Genomic DNA, 13,447 nt, shown 5'->3' on the forward strand with positions numbered 1-13,447 from the left:
ACTGACTTGTCTGAGTGTGTGTGTTTGTGTGTAGGGTGGACACTGTGGATCTTCCTGGGAGCAAAGTGAAAAATCTTGTTCTGTAGCCTATTGCTAAAAATGTCTAGCAAATTTGCCAATTGTTTGACCTAACATTTGTCCTGCTACGATTCAAGTGTAAGCTTGTTTTTAGGAGCTGAGTTTGAGGAAATTCCAGCTACCTTTTGGTGTCCCTGCATGTAGGGCTGGGCGATTTGGCCTAAAAATAAAATGTCTGATTTTTTATAACCAAATCCGATTTCCGATTTTAATAGATTTTTTTTCTTTTCTTTTACAAAACATAAATAAACTTATTAAAAACATTTATTTGTTCATATAGATGAGTGCCAGCAAAAAGAAAGCATATAATGTCATAGCTTTACCACCATATAATCAACTTCATATCTTACATAGAAAAATGCGACACAACTGCATCCGTCATTTCTTTCCATCTAGATCCTTATACAGGATTCACTGCAGGAATAATTCCCCTGATGAAGGTTATCGCTTAACTAGGGTTTGTGGGTTAAGTTGACTTCTGCATCTCATAGAGAGAGACATTTCTTATTGCAGTTATACGCACAGCTAAATCCCAGGCATGAGTGAAGGGTCACTTCACTGAAAATCTGTCAGACAAACACCGTTCTGGTGTGGAGGGAGGGCTAAGTCTGCTGCTAACTAACTATGGAAAAAAATCCCGATTTTCATAAAAATAAATCTCCATAAATGGAAAATTTGATTTATTGATTTTAGCGATTAATTGCCCAGCCCTACCCTGCACTTATTGAATCAATAAACCTGTTGCAAGTAAGTATTGCAAAAGAGAATAACAGGACAGAACATTACAATGCCAACACAGGCTCATACTAATGACAGCTGTATGTAAGAGATAGGGGATAAGAGGCACAGCAGTAAGGTCACACAAGGTCTTTAACGAAAGTTAAACTATCATATGGCAGAGTTAATAAGACAGTGGACATATAACTAACCACAGAAACTACAGTGGAAAAAAATGTACTGAAATGTTTAATTTATGTTAGGGGTCAGCCAAATGTGGTGTTCTGGTTTAACATGAAAACATTCCTCTGTGATCATTTTCTGGAATATGTCAGAATGGGAGATTATACAATAATGTGCTTTTTGAAGGGTTTTAACAGCACTGTGCACTCCTGCATCATGTGATTTCTTTACATCTGATTCTCAGTAATCTGTTTATCTATTATAGCAGTTAACTGTATTTTTACTTTAAACATTGAACAGTAATGAATTAACAGTGTTCAGTAAGACAAACGGCAAAATTTTGCTGTTTCACAATGTTTACTTTGTTTTTGTCTTTTCCTTTTTTTTTGTAAATGAAAATGACTACAAAACACCATCACTTTAAAAATATTAATGAATTAAAAAAAGTAATGCAATAAAGGGAGAAACGGGGGTGTACTGACAATTACAATGTGTGAATGTGTGGGTTGGGTCGCGTTTATATCCTACATTGTCGGGTTGGATCCAGATTTCTCTGGAAGATATCCACGGGTCGAGTTCGGTAATCATCCTAGCATGTAATCATGTGGGTTGGTAAAATTGTACCCGTGCAGGACTTTGCACAGATGAACTCGGCTGATTGTCTGTACGTGCCTCTGTACAGAGGTAGGAGCCACTGCTCCACAAAAGGCCATTGTTAACATTTGTGCTCTTTTTTCTCCTCAGTCTCCTTCTTTCATTCATCAGTTGGGCATAATTTTACTGGTTCAGAGTGGGCAAGTACTTTCAAACTGATGAACAGATGTCAAGCATCCATTACATCCATAAATACTACGCACTGTGGGACGTGTTATCCTCTGTGCATGCGTTTCACTTCAGGGCCAGATACCATTTACACTTCAGCATGATGAAGGTCGCATTGACATGATAATGTGAATGACCACGGCCAAAAAAAACCCCCAAAACAAAAAAAAAAAACAAAAAAAAAAAAAAAAAAAAAATTGGATTTCTTTAAAAAAAACAAAACAGATTTGAACATTAAGACCTGCAGTGTGAACATAGCTTTAAATTCCACGGTTAAGTTTAAAACAAGAAACGGGGAAAGAAACACACAAGCTTTCCAACCACACCAAAAAATGTATTAGGCCGGAATACTGTTGGAGATTTTGTATAAATAAAATGTCCCACAAACGGTCTAAAAATATACACAAAAGGAATCCTTAGTTACATAAACAAAGCAGGATCACTGATGTTTTTCCAACAAGATTACTGTATGATTACAACAGAAGTTTTGCTACTAAGAGCTGGGAGGGTAAGCTCAGTTATGTAGAAGAAATTTTGTCTTTAATCACTGCTGTATTTTCTATCTTTACTGTAATATCAGTTCTACATTATGTGAAGTAATATGAACTGTCTTTAAAACATGATTCATGTTTTAACTCATCCCTGTATTTGTAGTTTGCTTAATATATTCTCCATCCTGCACTTATAGAGATATTTTTGGGCCCTGACAAACGTCAGAAGAATAAAAGATGGTGTTACAGCATTTGGGAGTGAGGGCCTAATAGCGTCATAGTGCAAAATGAAGAGCGCCATAAATAGCTTGAGGGAGGCAACTGAGAGAGGGGCCCTCTGAAGTAAAGTCTGCACACTAAATATCGACAGCCAACAACAGTATTCACAAAGGGCTGCAGAGCTTAAGGTGGCACTTTGGTTGAACCTTACACAGATTTGTGGAACAGACCACTTTTATTTCTTTCATGGTTCTTGAGCTTTTCCTGGCCAGTTAAAAACACAAACAGATCAATGTTTTTTTTTTTTTTTTTAAGAAAAGGGCATACAGTACTTCGTCTATGTTGTCCCTGATGACTTAAACCTTCAGGTAAACAAGCACTTAGTCAAACAAGTAAAAAAAAAAAAAACTGCAAACATTCTTTTCTTTTGGAAATGTGACAATACACAGTATATAAAGTGGTGATCAAAAATGAGAGAAACCTGCACTGGCTGACAGCAACACTTCAAAGCACACAAACTTAAAATAGAAGAGAATTTGTCATTATCAACAAATACTTGTCACTCTGACTCCACATACTGTCCTAAAGGTCACCTCTCTCTGAACTGCAACTCCTTTACTCACACTCAACACACTCAACGATGAGTGGGTGATCAACAATGCCTGTCACGGCTAAGTAAACATATGACCAGATTTAATCCTGACATAAATAAAAACACTGCTGCACATCTTAGGCTGGAAAATAACCATACTGTGAGCTGCAGTTATTCCATTCACTGATCAAAATTAAACCAGATTTCTTTAATCAAAAATTCCCTAAATTCTTAATTTTAACAGTGATATTTGAACATTGATCAGGTATGAAATTCATTCGTTAGCTGTGGTTGAAAATACTGACAGAGGGACAAAAAAACTTCCCCAAACATTGACTCTACTGTAAACAAAATGCAAAATATCAAGTTTGAAATAAACGTATTAGAGTTGCCACTCTGGGTAATATGCTCTTTCACAAGCTCTACCAAGAAAAATTTTAATGAGAGATTTGAGAACAAGTCAGGTTATAGTGTTTGCAGGCCAAAAATGATGCCAATTTTAAGAACCACTGCACTTAAAGCCCTCTACTGGACATGGATTAACAGAACAGTTTTTCTTTCTTTTCTATAAGGCTGCAATAACAGTTAAAAGTGTTATTTCCCTTGCCTTGATTCCAGCTGTGACTCCAGACTGACTGCAAAAAGTTACATCCAGTGACTGACTACTTTCAGATTTAATTGTTGGAACATGACGCAACTCAAAAAGCCTTTAGGCAGACTAGAAATACCAACTGAGCCAGACTTAAGTGCATAGGTATAATTTCTCAAAATGACATATAGGCCATTTACAGTATGTGGGATACAGCAAAGATTGACTTAGTTCAAAAGAAAAGCTAGAAATCGTGCTTTGGACAGATGTTTCAGTTATGGTTAGATTGTATTCTTGCTCTATGAAGTCAATTAGAAATTGTATGGTGAGCAGTTTTTTTTTAAAGATGACAAAGCAATATCCAAAAGACAAGCTTTGCTCCAGCTCTAAAATGTCAAATTAGATAGATAGATAGATAGATAGATAGATACTTTATTGATCCCGAGGGAAATTCAAGCATCCAGTAGCATATACATACATTAAAGGTTAGTACTTGACATTAGGGGTTAGTACTTAAGCATAACTAGACTAATTTAAAATTAAATAGAGGCAACGGTAGATAAAGAAGACCATTATTATGGTCTATGTACATATAAATTACCACCACCACGTCAATTTTATGCATAAAAATAAAGTGATATCACAGCTACAGTACATGTGATTGTCTAATCTTTCCTTTGAGAAATAAAAATAACTACAGCCAATAAAAGCGGCTGTTATTTTTATTTATTTATAGCTTATTTATGATTCAGTCTCTGACAATGCGACCACCAGAAAACAGCTGGCCCCAGGCGGTAGTGCCGGTTTGCAGAAGGAGAACCTGCAGCACCTGCTCTTAGGGAACAAGTGAAGACCTCTTACGGGAACAAGCCTTGCTCATATATCAACATTAAACATGATGTATATGGTATTCGTTCTGGATTATGGTCTATAAATGACTTAATGAGTATGTACATCCTCAGGAACTGAAAACAGGAAGACAGAGGAAGACTGCAGATAATAAAAGCAACGCTCCAGTCGATTAAAATGTTGATGACAGATCAAACACACTGCATTGGGAAGTTTTAGGATGACAACTATGTTTCTTTGTTTACTATGCACGTTTGTCATGTTCATGTGTGCAGTGTTGAAACTCCATATGTTGCTTAACTTTAAACGCTCATATTTGTTGTTTTACAAAATTGAGAACAGCCTCTTAAAGCAAAACATTCTCTAGCAAGATCTGACTACAAGATTTTTTTTTCCCTTTCCAAACAGGTAGCCAGTTTTGGTTATCCCTGGGCATATTTTAATAACCTCAGTGGCTTTCATCATCTTCGTTACAACTTCCACAACCAGATCTGTCACTTTTACTTTACTAATTCTTTTAAAATAGAATTTTTCTGAACACAGAAGTCATAATTTACCATTCTAAAATATTGAATACCGTCTTGTCTTCTAGTTTTGTAAAATAGATGTAATTTAAAGTCTCACCTTGCACCGTGGTTGTAGTGTTTATTACTTCCTGACATCTTGCAGATTAAAGCTCAAATAAAACCATAAACAAATTACTCAGACAGATGTCCTGCCTTAATAACATCTGTGCTGAGTAGAAAATGTAAAATAAGTTCAGCCCGAGACCAAATGCAAGCCATGTTTTACATCACTTCCTGGCAGGTGCCAAAGATGAATTACAGGAACATGTCTACAGTGAAAGTAAAAAAGAAAAAGCAGAAGCAGAGACAAGGGCTATGCAGTGTAAGAAAGAAGTGTGTCAAATTTTGTAGGTTTTTAGTCCTGTAAAAACAGTATGTTCACGATTAAACTTTTTAAAGGTTGCTCTCCCCAGTCACTTCTTGTTCCCATGTTTGTTTCAGACTTTCTGTAACCTTTATAGTCCATCAGGTGTTCCTACTCCCAGAGAGATTTTGTTGTGGTAGTTAAAAAACAGCAAGGTACAAAATTGAGTTAGACTGAACTGAACAATAATCCGAAATAGACTAAATAAATTAGACATGGTGAATTTGGTATTACTTTGTTCTTGTTCTCTAGGCCACAAGGACTGACGTCATTTTGTTGTTACAGACGTGGTTGGGGACATCTAGCGGCTTGTTCTTGAAACATTAGCCGAACAAAACCTTCTTCTAGCGCAGCTTTGAGAAGTATCATATGATTGGTTAGACATTTGGGGTGAGTATAGTTAACGCAGAAAAGCATGAACCAGAAACTTGTCACTTCCGCATTTGCAGTGATTCAAGGTTGAACAGATAGCTTTGTTTAACAGCTGATTGAAGTGGTGAGTACGAAATGAATACAAATGAATACAAGAAGTGGTATATAAAGGGCACAACCCTGCCCTGCCACGGACAAAGGTTCTCCTTAAGTATGAAATCAGTGTCAGTTGTTTATTGCATATAAACCCTCAGACAGCAATGGAAAACAGCTTGTTCATCACACACACACAAAAAAAACAACCAAAAACAAAAAACAATGTATTAATAACAAATGAATGCAGTCTTGGGCTTCTGATTTTACTTTGGAGTTTAGGAGGCAGGGAAAGGCAAGTTTATTTGTATAGTGCAACTCAAAGCTTTACATAAAACACTTAAAGCATTATAGCAAGATGCAAAAGAAACATTAAAAATAGGGGAATTAGAAAACAGGGAAATTAAATAAGAAACAAAACAAGATTGTTTTCATCTTGGGAAAAATTCCCCCCACCAGTCTGATCCTCCAGTGTTTAAAAAATATCCCCAACTGGGACTTCTACTGGTTTATCACCACATTTGTTGTTTCTGTTCCCAATCTGAATTGTCTGAACAGAAACTCAGAATTCCTTATGTTTTGGGTTTTATTATACCGTAATGTTGTTGTCACCTTGGCATTCACACTACTATAAAAGAACTGTAATATAAATGGAAGCAGACCTGCATTTGCTTTAAGTGCACCAAACAACGGCCTAATTATAAGTGCACTGTTCAGCTCCAAGAGAAACACAGTTTCTTGTTAGAGCTGGAAGCTTCCAGATATGAAATACAACAAAAATCCATGCTGAAATCCATATTAAGTGCAATAAAATTACAGAAATTTAAGAAAAAAGGCTATTTATTAACCAGCAAAACTGTATATCAGAATCTTTTTATAGGTCTGCTCCTCTAGTCAACCAAAGAAGCTCTCATAATAAACTCAAGTTCAGTGGTAAATGACTTCACCAGGTTCCCTTACACAAGTCTCCTGGGGAGAGACTTTTTTTGTAGGTGGCACCTAATGACTCGGTGGTATGGCAAAGTAAGGCCATATACCATTGTGTTGGCTTTATTTTAAAGATGTGACTGGTAGTTTCAAGCGAAATAGCAAAGCAAGCAGTCATCAGTCACCCATCTTTAACTGAGCAGACGTTTCACTTACAAAGTGACAGAAATGTGACCAAATTTGACTGGTTATGACTTGTAACTTGAAGATCAAGTTTAAGCAAATATTATTTTATTTTTTAAGATCCAGTTAAGTAATCAGTATCAGTATCAGTTAAGTATCATGCGCACAGTGACTCAGTAACAAACACTCATGCAAATATGTATTCTGTGTGGAAGTTTTTACCTTTGACCTATATGAAGAACTAAAACTTGGAATTTGTAAGATCGATAAGGGTAAATAAACCATGAAGGAATAACCAAGAAATTTCTCGAACAACAAAAATTAATCAAACATTTCAATCGCTATCACTCCACTGAAGATGCCCAACTTCCCAAAGCTAACAAATGTAAAGTGGATAAATAAATGCTAGGAAAAACAAAGCCAGCCACAACTAAGCAGCCTTTAATGCCTTTCACTGCCATCATCAATACAAAATAAGAATAATTTAAGCATGTATTCAGTGCATATGCATTTTATTTTAAGATTTGTGGAGAAAACAAAAGTCAAAGCAGACAAACCAGTATAGGTTGGCAGGTCATCACCACAAGCCAGATAAATGTGTTTAAGGTGTCCCTCCAACACTGACACAACATCCCGTTTCTTTTACCTACGTGCACTTGAGTACAGAGAAAATGTGTCACTGTCCTACATACCGTCTGAATGTCCTTATGTGTCTAGTTTGCTCAGGGTGCAAGTTTGGTATTATAAGTTACACGGGTGGTTATTGGATTTCAACACCACTCACGTACTCGCCATAATCAGGAGCTGCTGACTAAAAATTATGTGTCTAGTGTTTATGCATCAGCAAATCCATGTAAAATGTTGCTGATGTTCTTGACTTGATATATCAAATTGAGATTAAGATTCTTTAATGTGTGTTGATCTAGACTTTACAGAAATCCTGCTATTCCAAAGAGCTTCTCTGTTTCATGCCGTGCAACTTGGACTCACATAAATGTAATTTAATTACCCAGTACAAGAAATCCAACACTCAAATTCATCATGAAGGACAATGTGCCCATTAAAAGTTTAAATTGCAAACACAGTGATAAATCTTTGCTATCAAGTAAATCAAAGTTTGAAAGCAGCTGTAATAATTTTGAAAAAGAAAATCTATATGTGATTACTTTGACTCATTGCATAGAATTTGTGATAATTTGTGAAAAGCATAAATCTTTGCATCATTATTCTTCTCATTTTTTTCTACAACATGTTAATTATTGTGGCCCATTTTGTGAAAGGATCTGTACCAAAGAAAACATTTTTTCAATGTACATTATGTGAGGGTCAGGCAAAAACGTCAGTATAGGATATTATGACTTGGATTCAATTTGGACTAAATTGAAACTGTTAATGAACAGCTGATCAAGGTGCTGAGAAAGTACGAAAATGTATACATCACATGTGGCATGGACACCGTCGTGTGCACAACCCCACACTGACTCAAGAAGTTCTCACTTCTCGTGGAGTATGTGACAGTTGGTCCGCTCTGTCACCTCTTTGCCGCCACTTTCAAGCAAGCTGCAGTAGAACCGGACAGGGAGTTGATCGCCACGATCATTTACATGTAACGTTAAGCTACATGTGTAACCACAGCTACCTACACAGCAGTCATACACAAATTATGACTTAAACTTTTACACTGACTCACTCTTAAGGGTGCGTTCACACCAGCCTATTTTGATTTTTTTTCCCAACTTGTCCTGTCCAGTATCACAGCAAGCAGACTTGTCTGGCTGCTTTGTTGTGCCGAACAAATTTGCTTTGCCAACTATTCTGGTGGTTGATTAGTCCCCGACTATTAAAACGACTAATTGGATTATGTATATCATAATTTTTAAATGAATCTTATTTCACTTTCAGCTTTGAAATCCTGTATAAGGTTGTTACGCAAGTCCGACGTGCCTCGTCTTTAAATGTTCGAGCATTGCAGACTTCCATTGTGTACTTCTGTGGTACGCAACGTCTGCTTTACAAATCTAATAAGTATTTAATTTATTTTGTAAGTTTAATGTAAAGTTATTTCAGACTTTTGACGTCTGCAGCCATATTTTTCCCCTGGCCGGCTTTATTGCGCATATGCGCAGAGATAAGAAAAGAAGACGATGTCTCACTATGTAGTTACTTATTTTTTTTTCTTTGTGCATGTACATTGAGCAACTCTCAGCACAGATAGGGAAGAAGACAATGTCTCACTCTGTAGGTTTTTTTTTTTTCATAAATTCATTGTCCACTATTTTTATTGTCAACTATTATTGACAACGTCGACTAATTGTTGCAGCCGTACTTGTTAATCTAATTTTTATTTATTTTATTTGTATCCTAGTCTGTTTACCAGGAAAGTCTACTGCGTTTTCGGGTATTGTGAATGTGCAAAGAGTTCTGATTTGGATCAAAGATGTGGACCGAATCTGTCTACAAATGCAGGTCTCAGTTTGTTTCAAGCAGCCCAAATATAGTAAGCGGACTACAAAACAAAGTGCATTGTGGGCTCAGTGCATGGCATTGTGAGTTTAACACAATGAAAACACAAGTGCATGTGGGGCGATAGGCGGCTCTGGACAGGAGAAATTGCTCGCGGTCAGATGTAGAAAATTTCCGTAAATGTTCTCATAGAAATCTGATCAAACCAAGACTGTTAGGATCTGATGCAGCTCCATATTTAGCTGTTATGTGCTAGACCTGAAGTTGCGCTGCATTAACCAAGAGATGAACGAGTTTTCTTCTTCATTGTATGTCTTGTCTTCTCCTTCAGTAATTTTTGGTGCAGTGGAAGTTACCTGTTAATGTTACTTGAAACAATATTATTGTGCAGAACTAAATGCATACAATTTCTCATGCTCACACTTGAAAAAAAAAAAAAAAACAAGCCCCCGCAACAACATGTGACTTAAGTAATGCCAATACATGAACACTGCAGTCAAATACATACAGATTTAAAGCATTCCCAGAATAAATATAGGATACAATGTGAACTAGTACACGACAGCCTGCCTAAGCAGGACATCACAGAAATCTGTGTTAATGACAATGTGGTTATAGGACATCCCTAATGAGACCCCCCCCCCCCATAATTAGCAGCACCTCTGGGTATCACCAGGTCTCCCATTTAAGATGTGCTGAATTTATTGACCTTGAAAAAAAAAGACTTGTCTCTCTACAGTGTAATACTGTAAAAAGGACTTTACTCCTTAGCTGAAAGCTGCCAGTCCATGAGTTTCTGGCAAATGCCAGAGTAGCACAGATGGTGACCAGTAGACACCACCAAAGTCATGCTGTTCTTGTTTTTGTTCAATTAATGAAATTAAACAATAAAAAAGAGAGATTTGATAGAAACTTTTGTTTTTGATAACTGCCCCCATCAATTCAGGCCCAACACTACTAAAAAACCAAGCATTGGCAACTTTAAAAAACCAACTTTAAATAAATAATTAACCTGTCTTTGACATTTCTGTTCTTGCACTCACTGAATGTTCACACTTATTAGTCTCTTTAAAGAATGATAGGAATGGTGGAGATAACTAATGCATTAACAGAGATAAGGTGAGATAAATACGCAAGATTAGGTTGAAGACAGGCCGTCAAAGAAAGTAACATGTTTGATTTAATTATCAAGCCAAAGTGCATTAAATCAGGAAAACTTAGCTTAGATAATAGTGGAAATGATAAATTTCTTAACCCAGAGATGAGGGAAACTAGATATTACTTTTCAAATGAGGCAGAAGCTTAAAATGTGGGCTAATTAACTTTAGTTACCACTGAATTTCTTTCTCACTTCTCTTTTTATTTGATCTTTAAACAAATATTTGACACACCTGCTTCCCAGTTGATCTCTTTGTATTAAACGTAATTACTCTTTAAGTTTATGTCTACAGAGACATCACTATTCAAATGACACAAAATTATAAAACTGATAGAATGGCACTGGCTTCAATTTGTTGACAAGGGACTTTAACATGGCAATGCTTTCAGATGGTCTGTCATAATTTTTCTGACAACACTGACTCACTACATTACTTTAGCACTTGTGTCCAAAGCAGCTTTCAGGAAATAAACACATGGGAAGAGTGTGGAGTCTAAGGCCCAGCAACCCAAGCTTTAAGACTCAGGGTGTGCTAACCAACGAGAAGTGGTTAATAAACATTAACAGGATTTTACCAACCACTCCTGCAATAATCTCAAAAATAAAGTCTGAGTTTACATCCTGACACTGGAGGTCATTTCAATGATGGATGCTTCTCTGTCCAGAACAGCGATACAATTTGTGCTCAAAGCTCAATTTATTGTTGTAGCTTGAGAGTGACATCTAAGCTGGCTGCAAATCGTAGCATCTCAATGGATTACATATTTTCAGACCTAGGCGGCCCAAACTAAAGTGACAGGAAAGTGTTATGTCTGAGTACTGGAGTTGGTAGCAGGTACCCAAACATATGCACTCAAACACATAAAAGGGTGATTTATTGTTTCATCATAGGCTACTATGAAAAGCATTTAATTTGAGTTGCCTTTGAAAGAGTTCCTGACATTTTATTTGACATTTTAACTTTGCAGCATCTAAATCAGAAGCAAAATACAACTTGCTACTGCCTTGGGCTTAAAGTTAAAAGGCAAACAAGTATACCACATTTTATCTCAAACTTAATATATTAAATTCAAATAGAGCTGGAAGTAGGATTTCTGTAAAGCATGGCCATCAAGTATAAATGATTAGATATAATCTGAATCTTGTTCTCTGTTGGGGCACTTGTCACGCAAGCAACCAACCATGCGTGCATGCCATGTACTAAATATAGGTAGACAGACACAAAAAAGTGGGGTTATTATCAAGGCTAAAACATGTCCTAAAGAGACAATGAACAGAACCAAAGTAGCCAACACAATTTATCTTGCATATTTGTTTACCATAAAACACCACTACTTAATCACACAAAGCATCTCCTTAAAATCTGCCATTTCATGAGACTGACTGATGAAATAACTGTGGTTTGGATAAAGTAGCTCCGGAGATGACACACATACACACACACACACACACACACACACAGATCTGTGCAGAAAGTCTGGAAAATGTTGCTCATGTGATTATTAACCTAAATGCTGTAAAGCATATGAGGTATCAGAGGAAAAAATAGGAGGATACAAGAAAAGAGTGATAGAATTTGTTTGAAATTGAGGGTTATTGCTATAATTTTTGTTAAGTTCCACATAAGAATTAAAGAAAGGCCACCACTCAATAGTTTAACTCTGTGGTGTGAGTATTTAATTTAATTTGTGCTTTTCTTATTCTTTTTGTTTGGATTTGTTCTTTGCTCAGAATATATATGTATATATACACATACATACATACATACATACACACACACACACACACACACACATATATATATATATATATATATATATTATTTTTTTAACATATGGGGGAAACGGGAGACTGATAGGTATAAATGAGGACCATCTCTCATATATATATATATATATATATATATATATATATATATATATATATATATATATATATATATCCGGTAATTGTGGGGCATCCTGTTACAGCGTCCTCATTTATACCTATCAATCTCCCGTTTCCCCCATATGTTAAACATTTGTTAAACATTTTAAAACAAATGATAGCTCCTATCAAAGTCCAAAAACAGAAAGTGGATACTGTTGCCATAAGGTTGCGTATAAGCTCAATTAAGCCCAATAAAATTTTCTTGGAGTTTTTAAATCTTCTTTAAAATCTGCCTAAAGAGGACATTTAGTAAGTGTATTAACTTTGCAAACCTGGTGAGCTTTCTGCTGCGAGCAGGTTAAGTTGAGCTGGTCGGTAACAACGTTTCCATTCTTCAGACGTAAAAAACGCCTCCTGAGCAGGTTCAACTTACTCGGTTTCAACCGTCCTTCGTCAACCTCGAGTCGACCCGGCAATGGCGGAAAGGTGGAGTAAATCCATGTCTTTATATCGGCAACACTTCTCTTTTCCTTCTTCTTTCGTGTGTTGTTCCTGTCTTTTACTTCGCTCTAACTGACTTCTGCTTCTAACTGTCGCGCACGCGCAGGGCGGAGCACCCTTCTATACACACGTCTTGCAAGCACGCGCTTACGCAAACGTTTTTAACGACATGGCGCGCCCGTGAAACTTATACCCGTGTCAAGGTGGGTCTTTACACAAGCAGAGGAGGGCTGGGGTAGTGTCATTTTTCAAAATTGAACTTGAGGCACTTCCGTTGAAAATGATCTAAAAACACAACTTTTAACCCTAAATGTGTGTGTGTGTGTGTTAAAAATATATTAATTTCTGGCTATTACTAAACAGCGCTATAAGTGGTGTTCAGGTGGATTCAGACAGGCAGGGGTAAATGT

At 36.6% G+C, this 13,447-nt stretch overlaps 1 protein-coding gene across 2 annotated transcripts in view; it reads right to left on the reverse strand.

Annotated features, from left to right (window-relative positions):
* The window catches only part of b3gnt2b (UDP-GlcNAc:betaGal beta-1,3-N-acetylglucosaminyltransferase 2b), a 29,235-nt gene extending 16,097 nt beyond the window's left edge, over positions 1–13,138 (reverse strand). The window contains exon 1 of one of the 2 annotated variants that reach the window (XM_042010674.1): positions 12,970–13,138. The gene's annotated coding sequence lies outside the window, so the exon portion shown is untranslated. Of the gene's footprint in view, positions 1–12,868 lie in introns of both variants that reach the window. The other variant, XM_042010673.1, reaches the window with a different exon arrangement.
* Positions 13,139–13,447: the final 309 nt, after the last annotated feature.

The sequence above is a fragment of the Melanotaenia boesemani genome, chromosome 16 (genome assembly GCF_017639745.1).
Source record: "Melanotaenia boesemani isolate fMelBoe1 chromosome 16, fMelBoe1.pri, whole genome shotgun sequence".
Taxonomy (NCBI): Eukaryota; Metazoa; Chordata; class Actinopteri; order Atheriniformes; family Melanotaeniidae; genus Melanotaenia; species Melanotaenia boesemani.